Genomic DNA, 14,780 nt, shown 5'->3' on the forward strand with positions numbered 1-14,780 from the left:
TATAAACTGGTTTGACCCAAATCAGTTAAGTCTGATACTACACGCAACCAGGTTTATCTCAACCCAGTTTCAGCCATTTTTAAACTGGTCTATGTGCACTGAACATCTGTTCTGTTACAGGTTTAAACCAGTTTCTGATCACTTAACTTGGTTTATGTGTAATGTCTGTGCCTAGCCCAAGTGGGCTATCTTATCCTCATTTCTATCAAAATCAATATAAGTAGCCCCAGGTGAGTACAGTCAAATGTGACTGCTTAAATACTTAAATTTAAGCATATGCTTAAGCAATTTATTGAACTGTGGGCTTGAATAGAGTCCCCATCCTTGATATGTAGAGTATCTGCAATATAATCATACATCTGGATTCTCACTGCTTAGAAGTTTAAAATATTTAGTGGTGTATCTAACGTAACATTTAAATTACTCCTCACTTTTTTCTTTTTTTCCCCCTAAAGGGATCTTTTTCCCCTTTTGTGCTCCTTTCTTCATGCTGCCTCCCACCCCCAATATATTTTTCCCAAAATATATGCCTGTTTTGTGTCATATATTTCTCATGCAGCTGCATTCCTCAACAGTTTTGGTAACAAGTGCTTGTCATGACTGTCCTGTGGAATTTCATTACTACTGCAATAGGGTCCTCCTAAGTATAAGATTTAAGTTCCTACTGGACAAAGCTGTTTATCCCAAAATTCATTACTATATTTGGAGTTGTTTCTACAAGTCATGCATGTAGATAAATAGCATGAGTTGTGGATTTGTGGCTAATTGCAGAGTTACAGACTGAAAAACATTTGTGTGTATATGTGCACATGCATGCATGTGAGTGCATGCATGCATGTTATCCACATCTAATTTCTAATTGCAATGTGTAAATTCTTCCATTTCTTGGCCTTCTATCCTTTTCATTTTCCCTATCCCCTAAATGCACACAGTCAGGAGACTCAACTTTTCAATTAATGGATCCAGTTAAGGAGTCACATCCTGCTGGAATTATTGCCATTCCTTTTCTAGCCTCAAGATTGCAGGGATGGGAAAACCTCAAAACATCCAGAGGTTAGTTTTTGAGGACCATCCAGAAATGTTTATCTGAATCATCTGATGTTAGAATGTCTGCAAAATGGTACTGGAAGTCTCCCCCAAAAGCGGTTTTTTTTAATGAGATTTGCAGTACTACTATTTTTCATTAGAAGTATGTCAAGAACTGTTTTCATATTTAAATATTTTTATATACAATACAGACATGGAAAGGTGCATAGATAAATATGGGTTGTTGATACTTCTAAGTTATCTAGTGGCCAATATCTCAGTGCCATAAAACACATTTATATAGGAGGCTGTGTGAATATCCATAGCAGCTCAGTTCCCAAACTGACAAGGATTCTTGTCAAACAAGTTGCACTACAGTTGGTACTTTCTGAACCACTAATTAGTTGGAAGTCTCACCAAAGATGTGTTGCTTTTATTTCCCCAGGTCTCATTAAAGGCATATTGGTGAGACAATATGAGAGAGTTTTCTCTGTTATGGCTTATGCTATACCTTTTCTGTAGCCAGCCAGAACCAACTTTAGCCCCAAGGACATCTGTATGACACTCTTCATTACTACAAACTTGTCACACAAAAATAGGTTCTTAAAATATAGGATTGGTATGTTTGGTTGACTCATTTCAGGCAGAGCTATCCTAGCCATAATTCTTTCAGCACAGGAAGAATAGATTGGACTCCCATTGAATTCTTTTATCCACTGCATTCCTTAGTAGGTTCAAGAGTTCGCTTTCATTGAGAGGCTGGCCCCTAGAACTGCCCCCACGTTGGTTTGACAGTATGTTGAACTGTTTACCATTTAGAAATATCATTATAAAATATAACCCTTCAAACACCAAATCTGAAGACACACTATTAGATACATTTTTAATGAAAACACCATCTGATAAATAATGTCTTTAAGAAGAAATTCATATTTTAGGGTTATGTAGCTATGACATTATCTTTATGAGAGAAATATTTCTTTCTGGGTGAATAAAATTTCCAGGAGAATTAATTTTCCTACATAAAACAAACCAGAAAGTAAATTCATTGTTTGGAATGGAAAAGAGGGCATCTGAAAAGAGCAAGAAGAATACTATTCTCTCATAGAATTTTCTGCTCCATTTAAATGAATCTAGACTAATTTCCATAAGTTATAAAAGTGTGTGTGTGTGTGTGTGTGTGTGTGTGTGTGTGTGTGTGTGTGTGTTGGAAAGGAGGACAGGAGTTGGACACACAGCCTTCCATAGAGATGGAAGTTAGCTAATAGATTCATCTTTGTACTATGGTGCAGGACTGGCCAACAGGGCCATTTAGGCTGTGAGGCTCATCTACCTGAGCTTCAAAGTCCAAATTAAAATGCCTTCTCTGCTGCTAGCCAGATATCCACGACAGCCTTCACATAAGCAGACAATAGGATTCATTCCTAAATCTCAACATTTCAGAAATTGCTGCTATCCTCCTTGACAAGAAGGTGGCACCATCACTCTGAGATTGGGATTTCTCACAGGCTATGATTTCAGATCCACATGGGAGCCTTTAAAACAATCTCTACAGGCTACTTCAAGTGAATAACAACTTCCCTGCAGCTGTTTTATGTTTTTTTGTTGGTTTTTTTGTTTGTTTGGTTTTTTTTGGGGGGGGGGGGGGAGGTTCAGCAACTGACACACTGAAGTCTTGCTCCCTTGAAAGTAGAGTCTTCCTTTGTGTTTTTCATGGGAGAAATGCTGCTTCAACTGGATCACTTCTTACCCCACCTTCATTGTATGCCACTACTAAAAAGGCTTTCCCCGGTTTTCGATGACAATGAGCCCCTTTGTATATAGGGTGCTATTCTGGTGACCTGCCTGAGCAGAGGTTCTCTTCAGCAGAGTTGAGGGAGCAATGTAGTGAAGAATAAGAGGCTTCAACATTGTTTATTGGTCTTTCAGTGGACAGAAGCAAAGTATACAAATCTGAACATAGCTTAATTCTAAAATGCCTTTGCTGTACTTGCAGATTCCTCCTTAATGTCTGAATTTTATGTGGTAAACCAACCTTTGTAATGTTGTGAACCCCTTTTTATAGGCAGCATGTGGACAACATTTATTGCAGAAGATAATGTAAGTCTATTTCAATCCTGAATTTTTATGTTAAGCATAAAGAGGCCTATGGTCTGTCTTCCTCCTTAAAGTATGTGCATATAACTCCAATAATACTAGTAAATTGTAAGCACATTAATCCAAGAGGAAATTTTTATCTTCTTTATTTGTTATGTCAGTTGTGCATATTTTCTTTTTCTAACAAATCAAATTATCCTTCCATTTGCCAGGAGTTTTGGTGTATTAAGAAGTTGTTAAACAAAAGCACTTCTCTAAAGAGTCATGTTTGCATCATTTATCACATGTATTCACTGCAACTTTCACACACCGTAAATTAGACTATAGGAGATGAAAGGGTTAAGACTACTTCTGTCAATGGCCAAATGGCATTTATTTATTTTTTTCCAGGCAAAAATTTTGAATTTAGCTAGGGAGCTTTAAATATCAAAGTTCTCTTTAAGTCTTGGATTTGCTTCACAAAGGCAGTGGTTTAATAATCAATGTGAAATGCTATCCTATTCACAGATCTACCCCCACTACCTAATCCCTGTTACTTTCTCTTTTAATAAAAGAGGGAGGGAGGGAAGCTGGGAAGAGGGTTTTTTCAGGAATAAAAGCTGCATTTTGCAACACAGCCAAGCCCTTCCTCACAGTACAATGGTTACGCTGGTGTGTAATTTGTGCAAAACGGGTAGGCAATTTTCTTCATAAGTGGTAAATACAAAAGCCACACCATGCTGCCCACTAATTGCTAAATCCTCAAGAAGTTCTTCAGCCATTTATTTAACACTAATTGCATTTGCAAATACTCTTTAGTTTACAGTGTGTGAAAGTTGCAAACGTGACAGAGGATGTCAAAGCACCACTGTAGGAATAAGGTTAAGCTACTTTTAATGAGAATTAATCATTTAGTAAAGCACTGTCCATCACAATAGACAAGCATAGGAATGATGGCTTCCTATTTTCCTATAGTGATGTAAGGTAAAAATTCCACAGCCAAACACCCCCAAAATTGGAAATATAAGTTTGCTAATTATAAATGTTATTGTATTATTTTGTGAACTATCACTTTAAAATATGAAAATAATCCTATACACACATGACACAGCTTTTTATTTGCTGCTGTATATTATCTGCATTGTGACAGCACTAAATAATCTCAGTAATGGATCGGGGCTTCATCATGCTCAGCACTGTGCAAACACATAGAGAAAGTGATCCAAAAGTGCTTACACTCTAGGAAAAAGATGGGAAGAGGGAAGGAAACAGAGAGTTCAAAGATCCCAGAGCGGGTAGACTATGAAGGCGGAATTTGAACTTGTGATTCTTATCGGTGCCCTGTGTGCCACAGAAAGCCATTTCTCCTGAACAGGCTCTGTGCTCCAGCCCCAGCACAGCTGAAAATACAGTGGTGAGCTGGAATGTCACCCTGGGTATGCAGATGAGAACACAAAAGCCACTGCTGGCATCTGAGCTCCAGGAACAACCCTAAAACTGTGGGTTCTTGCGATCTGTGTAGTGACGTTCATGGTACCGAATAACTCACGAAATCATACAATAAAGAAAATTATACCTTGCATTTCTAAAAACATACTATCATGCAAAATATGTTTATAGATGGCCTTTGCTTTGTGGTACTTGTCCCTTAAGAAGCATAAGTAAGCTTTAACAGAAAAAGTGTGCCAGCTGGCTGCACGCAGCTTTTCCTGAGCAAGTTGACCAATACAGTTCATTTGAAGTCCTAGCTCGTATACTTACCCTGCATAATGAAGTATGGATCCTTTCTACATCTTGAGAGTAAGTTGATAAAGATTCCAAGTTACTGGGGGTTTGTGAGGGGTCAACTTTTATATCATATTTACTTACATACTGCATGCACCGTCCCGCCCCCAGCCCCCCAATCCATCCAAGTATTAGGTGTGTTTTTTTAAGCAAGGAAGTTGATTTCCATGCTGGAATGGAGGTGTGGGGAGGCAGTAATGGCTGCCGAGGGCTCATTGCTGTAAAGACTACTGGCTCTGTGCAGGAAAGGTGGAGTCTGCTGCTTTCTCACACACTCACTCCTTCAAATCATGCAGCTCAAGCTTTAACCCTGTCACATTTGCTGCCGAATTGGCTGCTCAGCAAAAAGCTGTTGCCAGTTTGGCAGCGTCTATGAAGGAGTTAAACTTGAGCTGCAGAGCTTGAAAGGAGAGAGTGATAATGAAGAGCTGACCATGTCCCTGGTCTCTGAAACCTCATTCAGACAAGACTCTGGGGGAAAAAAAAAACACCCTTTTTCTCTTCAGTCTGCTTTCCCAAAACAAGATGTGAGTCTTTCTTGGAGGTGTCTGGTATGTGAGAAAATGTGGTACCCAGTAGAGGTAGGGTGAGAAATAGTAAATGTAAGTGACCCAACCAGGGTTAGTGTATGAACTCATTGGGCAACCTACTTCCTCTCATGTGGATAACTATAATTAATATAATGAGCAAAAGTCATGTGTTCAGACCACCGTTATATAAATGTTCATGACTTTGTAAAAAATTTGATCCTGTACTCCTCTGTTATTCAGTTTTGATTTTTATCTAAATGCATGTAGTATCTGAAAATTGGGCAAGCGCTTTTGCAAAAATTGAAATCCCCTGTGAGATTTTTCAGTCCTGATGGGTTTCAGACAGATCAAGAATGTGTTTATTTTTTAAAGTCTGTTGGGTTTCTTATCATTACTTTGGGACCTGGAAGACCAGGGATTGGTTCCCTGGTTTATTATAGTCTTGCTGTGTGATCTTGGACAAACCCCTTAGAGCTAGATCTACAAAAGTTCTACTACAACTTCTAACTTTTGGGCAGCCCCAGGTTAGGTGCCCTAACTAAGGCACCTCAGAGGTGTCTCAGCATGGGATCCACTAAAGACAATATTCTAGACAAGGACACTGCTAGCCAATAGGAAATGCTGGGTAGAAAGATCTTAAAGCTCCAGTCTATGTCCAGTTGGACTTCAGACCTCTGCACTCTATCTTGGAATGAGACAACCCTTTCTCACTTATCCCCGCACTCCTTTATGTAGAGGCTCAGGGATTAGAACAGCCACTCAGAATGCAGATACTAATGGGGCATTTGTGTGTGCTAGGAGCCAGGGGCAAATCAGGGGTGGGGGGAGCAGGGGGGATTTTGGCGGTGCAGTCATATCCCTCTTTGGTTCTAATTCCACTCAACGCTTAAAACAAATTGCCCACTAGGGCCGGCCCCATTTCTATTTAAGCAGAGTGGAGGAACTGAATTGATCTCATGGCTCATGATCATATACTTCATTTCTGCTTCTCTCTTTGGGTGTCAGCAACTCTCACTCTTCCACTAATCAAGCTATCCTTTCTTGTACCATTATCCTGCCTGTTATCTACTCCTGGTAATTTTCTTTGTTCACCTCCCAGTGCGTCCACTACAGGTGTGTCCCTACCTAGGAACCTATACTGGGTGGTTTTGTTCCTAGGGGATTTGAACCTACAACAAATGACAGATAGGGAGGAGAGAAGCATGGCAGGCTGAGCTCTGTGGTAACGCAGCAGTCAGAGGCAGGAGGGAGTTGCAAAGATGAGTCAATGTAAGTCACTGCAGTGACCCCTTCCGGGGTTATTCATTGCAGCAGGGGATGGAGGCTGTGAGAGGCTGAGCCAGCGGTCCAACCAGGATGGCATAAAGCCATCCAGAAGGATGTGTGTGGATCCATGTGTGGATCCAGAAGGGTTGGCTTCCCTGGCTGGAGGGTTCAAGTGGCTGAAGTGAGTCCTCCTCTGACCTCAACTGTTTCTTTCTGTGTGTTGAGGGTAGAATACAATGGAGGCCAGCTATGAGCATGCCATGAGGAGGCCAGGACAGTGGGAGATAGGGGGGCAGTTACAGTCCTGTCCCCATCAGTCCCATGGTCAAAGGCTGTGAGGAGCAGGAAGAATTGTTTGGGAGGGTTTCTGAGAGGGAAGAGCTCCCAGGGACTAAATGGCTGTCAGAGTGCCAAGGGACTTTTGGGTGAGAGCCTACATGGCAGAGAGGTGTCTATGAGGAAGGGGCTGGGCTGTTATGGGGGTGGGGAGGTGGGAGAGGCAGATGGGCTTTTGGTTAAGGGGGTGAATGGGGTTCATGAGGGTGAATGGGATGTGAGGGGTTTGGGAGGAAGACAGATTGTGAGTGAGGGGCAGACAGATTGTGAGCGAGGTTTGGGTGCTCAGAAGAGTAAGGGGAAGTCTCAATGGCACATGGTAAGGTGACAAGATGCCTGGGGTATAACAGGACCAAGCCTGAGCAGGGTGCAGCAGGTTCATGGAGGCAGGAGGGGACAGGATAGAACTCAGTAAGGGCCAAGGGAAAGGTGGGGTCTGATGGAGCTTGTGGCACAATGGAGTGGGGCTGGGTATAGGGGACGTGTGGGGTAATGGGGGACAGAGTGCAGCCAGGGGGCATTTGAGGCACCAGAGGCAATACATAAAGGACAGTGAGGTATACTTTGGGACCATGGTGACGTGTCTAAGGTTAGGTACAAACGTTCAAAAAGCCTAAGGCAGAATTGATCCAAGTCATGTGGTTTTCTGTAAGCAGAGTAGTTTAGATTGGTAGCAAACAGACACACACATTCGTCCTTTGGTGGGGGAGGAGGGGAAGGTAAATCTTAGACCAGGTCCTGGCATTTTTAAACCAGCTTGTCTGTGCCAAACTTCTGTTCTGTTATGGGTATAGAATGGTTTCTGATCCCTTAGACCAGTCAAAGTGTAATGTCTGTACTGAGCCTAGGAGATCCAAGTGCTTGGGTGCAGGGAGGCTGTTCTGTCTGTGCCCAACCTAGATCTGTGCCCAACCCTGGCACCAGGTGCCTGACCCACCATGGAGCTGGCAGTCAGCCCTCCCTCCTGCAAACTCACTTATATTAGTTTTTGTTTTGGAACCTAGAATCAAAGGAAAATAGGACTGGAAGGGACCTCATGAGGTCATCTAGTCTAGCTCCCTGCTCAAGGCAGGGTCATTCCTAACTAAATCATCCCAGTGAAGTGTCCGTCTAACTAGATCTTCACAATTTTCAGGGATGGAGAGTCTACAACTTCTAGCCTATTCCAATGCTTGACCACCTTCATAGTCAGAAAGTTCTTACTAATCTCCAACCTACATTTTCTCTGCTGCAGTTTGAGCTCTCCCTTACAGCCACAGAAAAAAAGTTTATCTCCATCTTCTCTAATTGCCCTTCTCCATACTAAATGATCCTAGTTATTGCAGTCTTTCCTTGTAAGTCATGTTCTTCAGGCCTCTAATCATTTTGTTGCTCTCTGCTGGACTCTTTTCAGTCTCCACATCTTTATTCAAGTGTGGGACCCAAAAACTGGACACTGCTGAGGCCTCACCACTGTTGAACAGAGCAGAAAAATCACTTCCTTTGCTTTCCAAGGGACACTGTTGTTAACACTGAATAATGTAGCCCCAAACCCCTATAATGTTAATAAAGCATCTGCTTTTAAAAAAAAAAATCAGAGCAAATATGTGTTGTATTATGGATGATGCATCACACTTTTGAGAATCCTTTATCCACCCACGCTGGGAGCCAACCTGCACAGCACAATCAAGATCTTAGTCAGTTCTGGGCATGCCCAGAAACAGAATGTTGGGTGCCTAAGAAAATTTCTTGCTGGGTGCCTTAGAAATATTAATAACATACAGATATAGTGCCAGTTCTCCCTTGATGGGTATAAAGTTTACATAATGCACCCAAATGCCTTTAGGGTGAGCTCCCTAGCAGTATGGCTAGACCACATGGCTCGCTGTGAACATTTCTGTTTCCCCCAAAGCAGGTCCTAGGAGAGCACAGGTTGTTCCTTTATGGTACACTACTGTACACACTACCTTAGCCTTCCCCAAGGAGGCAGAATGGCACAGAAGCTATATGTTGCACTTCACTATTAGCATTTCACTCCTCACCCTCTCACCTGCGTATTTCAGAGGAGAAAGGGCTGAAAATTTAGGAAGATTCCTGTTGAGTCATGATGAATCGTGCTCTTGAGTCATTCTCTTTATCTCTTTTTGTCAGTTTTAGAGAATGGTTGTGAGTTTCAAATCTATTCACAGCCATTGAACCAAATGAAATCAAACACCTTGGGGATTTTGGAAGTTGTGGCAGTTTTGTTGCTTATGGCATGCCTTGTTAGTAGGAATGGTATGTACTGAACTTGTTTTTTCTGTGGCTTTCTGAGTAATCAGAGGGTAATCAAACTGCAGCTGACATAGCCAGCACTTTGCATAGTAAACTGTTCAGTCTAAGCTATCTCTGCTAAATAATCCCCATAGGTGTGAAATGCCAAATAGACAATAGCAGATTCCACTGCTCAGAGGACATAAGCCAATGACTTCCACAAAACTGGAGGTGGTAAAAGAGCATGGAGTCCTGTAGGGAGGACGCGCTCCCATTCCTGGGAGCTTATTTCCAATATTAGCAAGGGTAAATGAGGAAGGTAACGTTTCTGTAGGCTCCTCTACCTCAAGCAGTGTCAAATATTCTATAAAGAGGCTACTTGCTACCAAAAATTACAAGAAAACCAGACAGATATCAGAAGTGTGAAGGAAGGGCATTTTTCAGGATTTTTTTGTCTTCTGATAGGCAACCAGTTAAAGGGTTTAATCCAATTGAACCGAAAATCCTTTTCATCATTAACATAGGCCAAATGATCTCCTTGCCAAAAAGACTTGGGCACTTCAGGTGAGGCACCTTGATCTTCATTCTCCCATGTCCTCTACATTGTGTAGTCAGTTTACACAAGGTGAAAAAACCTTCCATCCTTGGTGGTTTTTAAGGCCTGGCTCAACAGAGCCCTGGCTAGAATAATATAGTTGGAGATAGTCCTGCTTTGAGCAGGGAGTTGGACTAGATTCATGCTGTTACATGAATTGCAAGTAATCTGATGAAATGTGCTGCAGGCACGCTTTCTCCAGGGATCCCACGTAAGACAACTAAATGACTTGATCAAGATCACACAGGATATCAGTGGCATGGTAGGGAACTGAACTTGAATCTTCCAGGTTGGCGCTAGCCTTGGTTTATTCTTTATCCTACTTTGTACTAATGTAAATAAGTACTTAAGTATGGTTACCATATTTCCAGTATCAAAAAGGATACCTGTGGGGAGTAGTTGGGGGCAGGTAAAAGAAGAGGGGGAAGGGATATATAATTGTGGGTAGGGCAGTGATATGCCCATGCCCTGCCTCTGCCTCTCACTTCCAAGCGTCTGTCCCCCCAGCCCTGCCAGTGACCCTCTCTCCTGACCCACAGTCCCTGCCCCCCAGCATTGCTGGTGCCCCTCACTCCAAACCTGCAGCCCCCTTCCCCTCCCAGCCCTGCTGGTACCCCTCACTCCTGACCCACAGCACCCTGCCCACCCAGCCCTGCTACTCACACAGCTCCTGGAGACACACACACACACACATGCACACACACACACACACACTCTCTCTCTCTCTCTCTCTGTCTCTCTCTGTCTCTTACCTGGCTGGGAGCAGCTTGCTGGGGCCCACATGCAGAGCACGTGACCCCCAACAGTTGAACACCTTGCCCGCTGCTCCCAGCCCCAAGCAGCCAAGCTGCTAGTGCCCAGGAAAGCAGAGGCAAAGAAAAAAACCTGGACATTTGCTCACATTTTGAAAACCCACCTGGATAGGGAGACGAAAAAGAGGGCATGTCGGGGAAAACCTGGATGTATGGTAGCCCTAACTTAAGTCCAAAATAGTGGAGAATCAGGCTTTCTGGAAGAAGGGGGTACAGAAGCTGCTCTATGGGTGTCAGTAACAACAAAGACGATCATTTGTAGGAGCGCAGTAACAACAAAGACGATCATTTGTAGGAGCGTCCACATAGAATTCTATTTACTTTTAAGACAAGTAGCCATTGATGCCTGTGGAGTTGACAATAATTTATGCACTGGAAGGGACACCATGAACTTCACTGCATCCCAAAATTTTAATTTTATAGAAAACAGGGTTTTTGAAACCAGAGACCTATAAGAATGTTCCCACAATAAAAGTTTCAATTGCAGTGAAAAGATATGTTTTCAGAGAAATAAACATTCCCTTATGGAGTTTGTAACCCTAACATTCCAGCGCTCAGAACCTGAAAGAGAAATAGATTTAATTGATTTCCATTGTTCAAGCCAAGAGACCAGGAAATTGTAAACAAAGTCCATAAAGAGTGACAGGTCTAATTGAATTTTTTAAAGTCTCTCACTTCTGATAATTTGTGTTGTTAGTAATACAGGCCAAGTTTTTGGGTTTGTTTTTTTTAACATTATACATACCTATCTTTGAGTTAGAGTCTGCCTTCTTGCACATCAGTACAACTGAGTAAAATATTATTTAATGTAAGGATATCAGAATTTGGCCATCAGTGTGGTCTCTCTCTATTATTCTGGTATGTAAACCCATATGATTACATTTTTAGTGCCCCTGTAATGTCACAATTGGAATGCCACAAGATTCATACCGTTTCCCGAAGTCTATCTTAAGCACATCTATGACATAACAGACTAGCAGCTTTAATGTGTGTCTTGTAAAAGAAGATATACAAAAAACTAGAACTTGTGGTTCCAAAATGATACCTTTTATTAGACCAACTGGAAAATGGCAAGAAAATTGTCTTTTTCTGCAAAAGAGGAAGACTTAATTTAAACCAGACCCAAGAACTTTGTGTATCTCTTAATTTAGACTAGATTTTCCCCCCATTAATGGAGCAAGCTCTAAAATATACTTAGTTCTTACCCAGGCCAATTCCTACTGACTTTTATTGGAGTTCTGCCTGAATTGCCACTTCAGGGACTGTCACACTTTTACATTACGATATCCACATAACTTGGAGCACTAGAGGAACAACCAAGGAAAAAAGGAGGAAATTAACATGATTCCTCCTTCTCTTCTTCCCTAGATGGGAAAGGAATCACATTTCAGATACTAGGAAGTCACACTTACCCTGTTTGTTTTCTGATTAGACCCATAAACAGAGACATTCAGTCGGTAAACAAGTCAACCTCAAAGTGCCTAAAAGATAATAGTCCTGCATCTAAGGGGATGGGGGGAAGGGAAGGAATATAGAGGTTGTAATAAAAACAGGAAGGTTTCTGTTGGTCCTCTTGAAGTCTGTGGTTAAAAACATCAAAGCATTGGGGGGGGGGGGGGGAGGGGGGCATTTCTAACCAGACTGCTGTGTCACTTTATAATTCTTTCTAAAGGAGACCATCCAGGAGCTAACATACTGCAACTGTTAGCTGAAGCTCTGTTTTGATTTACAGTGCCTACCTTCAGGCAACTTAGGTTAAGGAATCTCTTGTAGGTTCACTTGACATGATATGTGTCATTGAATTTTGCAAAGTTGCCAATTACAAGCCATTCCTCCTTTTTAAAAACCTTTCCAGACCCTAAAAGCTGTTTAATGATTTTGAGAATTTCCTACCTTGAAACCTTAAGCCAAAAAAATTAACTGACTCTATTGTAAATATCAAAGCAAAGAACAGATATTTGTTCAGGTCTATGAAGAGTTAATTATTCAGTAGGTAGCTTGGTGCTAGATAGATTTTCAAATTCTAAACCAGTAGAGTGCATCAACCCTCTGTCTCTAATGCGGGAAGAGGATTTGGCTGTCCTATAAAACTAATTCTTATATAGACATTCAGAAAATAGCATTGAGTTTCACTTTTTAGCTGCCCTTGGGAAAGCAGCCAAATAAAGATAGGTGGGAAGAGAGGCTAATCATCAGGAAAAAACTTGTGGAGTGGGAAAAGAAACAGCATTGTTCTGCAAAGGGGAACAGTGAACTTTCATGTAAACAGGGTTAGAGGCTTCTCTACTACTGTACAATACAGACAAAAACAGCTTGATTTATTATGATTCAAGAGCTGACACATTTAAATGAAGCAGCATTTCTTTGCAGATATTCTATAATAGGAAGAGATATCAATTTGTTAAGCTGACACCAGTAATAGTACTAAGAGCAATTGTGTACATATGGAGATTTAAAAAGCAGCAAGTGACCTGACTGTCAAGCAGTGTTGAATGTAGGGAATATGCCCATTCTTTGGCCTCCAATAGATCAGTCTGGGTTTTGAATTGAAGATTAGATTTTTAACACATCCCCTTTTTTCTTCACTGGAATTGGCATTATACAACAGTTTACAATTTTTGTCATTATAGAATGAGCAATTTATTTAAAGCCAAGAGGGAACCTGGGTAGGAAATAATTTTCCATTTCCAATCAGGTTTAAGCTAAGCCAGTATTAATTTTAATGGGGGGGGAGGAAGAACCTTTATATTACCTTATAGTAGCCATTAATCTATTGGTCAGGCTGGATACTTTAGGTGTAGGAGATTTGGGTCTGTCTCTGTCACATCCCAGATAAGTGCCCTCACTAAGGAGCTATAAAGTCAATTTGTCCACTTCCAATAAATAAATCTTTACTGAGGCAGAGAGAGAAAGAATTAGAGAAAGATCCTGACTCATTACAGTCAGAATTTGGGAGATCCCTGTTTGAAGCCCTATTTCAATGAATAGTTATACGAGTGGAACAGCTTGAACAAAAAAGAGTGAGAACAGCTCTCACGAGAATAATCAATAGCCTAGTGAATAGAGCAGTCATCTAGAAGGTCAGAGTGTGGTAGAATAGCAACTTGTATCTGCATCTTCCACATCATAGGTGATTGCCCTCACCATTTAGACGTAGGCAGTGAGAGAGGGGTGAAAAGAGAAAGCTCTGTTTCTCTCCCTGATGTTGGTCCAAAATTCTGTCCTGAACCTGTGGAAATGATCTGATGAAATTTTTATCAAAATGGGGACATTCCCACATAGTTTCAGTTTCAACAAATCAATGCTTTTCAACAACAAGGAAGAAACAACAGTTGGTTAAAAAAATTCTGCTCTCTCTATATATTTCTTAGTCTATATGGCTAGGGACAGACATTACACATAAACTGGTTTAAGTGATCCAAAACTGATTTAAACCTGTTAACAAAACAAGACATGCAGTGTACATAAACCAGTTTCAAAATGGCCAAAACTGGTTTCAGATAAACCTGGTTGAATGTAGACTTAAATAATTTGTGTCAAACCAGTTTATGCAATGTCTGCCCCAGACTCCTTGCTGGTTTAAGATAAACCAGATTCCCCCCAGCATCCAGCATGCTCTCTGGCTGGGCAGGGCTCTCTGCTCCACGGCAGGGCTGACCCCGCCCCTCTGCTTTCTAGCTGGAGCAGGGACTGGCCCTAGTGGAGACACCTGCCAGCATGGCTCTGTTAAGGTAAAGTGGGCAAGGAGGTAGTTAATTCTTCCCTCCTTCCCCTCTTCCCCCATCACAGCTGGGGTCAGCCTGTCTGCTGGAAAGCAGAGGGGAGGGGGCTGCAGCGGTGGTCCCTGGGACTGGCAGACCCTGACTGCAGGGAAGGAACAGAGGGAATTAACCCTTCTTCCTGCCCCCTTCACCTTGACAGGGCCATACTGGGTTGGTTGTCTGGCAGGGTGGGGAGGGGGGCTCTGTTCCATGCGTGGAGGGACTCTTCCCCCTCCTCCTCCTCCCAGGGTGGGGAGAGGGACTCTGTGAGGCACTGGATGGGGACTCTTCCTCCTTTTCCCCTTCCCCCCTGCCACTGTAGGGCTGGGGGGGAAACTTCATGTGATATTTTCCAGAGGCG

At 42.1% G+C, this 14,780-nt stretch overlaps 1 long non-coding RNA gene across 24 annotated transcripts in view; it reads left to right on the forward strand.

Moving 5' to 3' along the window:
• Positions 1-14,780, forward strand: part of LOC106738300 (uncharacterized) — a 372,722-nt gene that overhangs the window by 307,851 nt on the left and 50,091 nt on the right. Inside the window, exon 4 of one of the 24 annotated variants that reach the window (XR_009457419.1) lies at positions 3,092-3,126. The exons of the other annotated variants lie outside the window; for them this stretch is intronic. This is a non-coding gene — a long non-coding RNA (uncharacterized LOC106738300). The remainder of the gene's footprint in view (positions 1-3,091; positions 3,127-14,780) is intronic. 24 annotated transcript variants of the gene reach the window in all.

This window comes from Alligator mississippiensis, chromosome 1 (assembly GCF_030867095.1).
Source record: "Alligator mississippiensis isolate rAllMis1 chromosome 1, rAllMis1, whole genome shotgun sequence".
Classification (NCBI taxonomy): domain Eukaryota; kingdom Metazoa; phylum Chordata; order Crocodylia; family Alligatoridae; genus Alligator; species Alligator mississippiensis.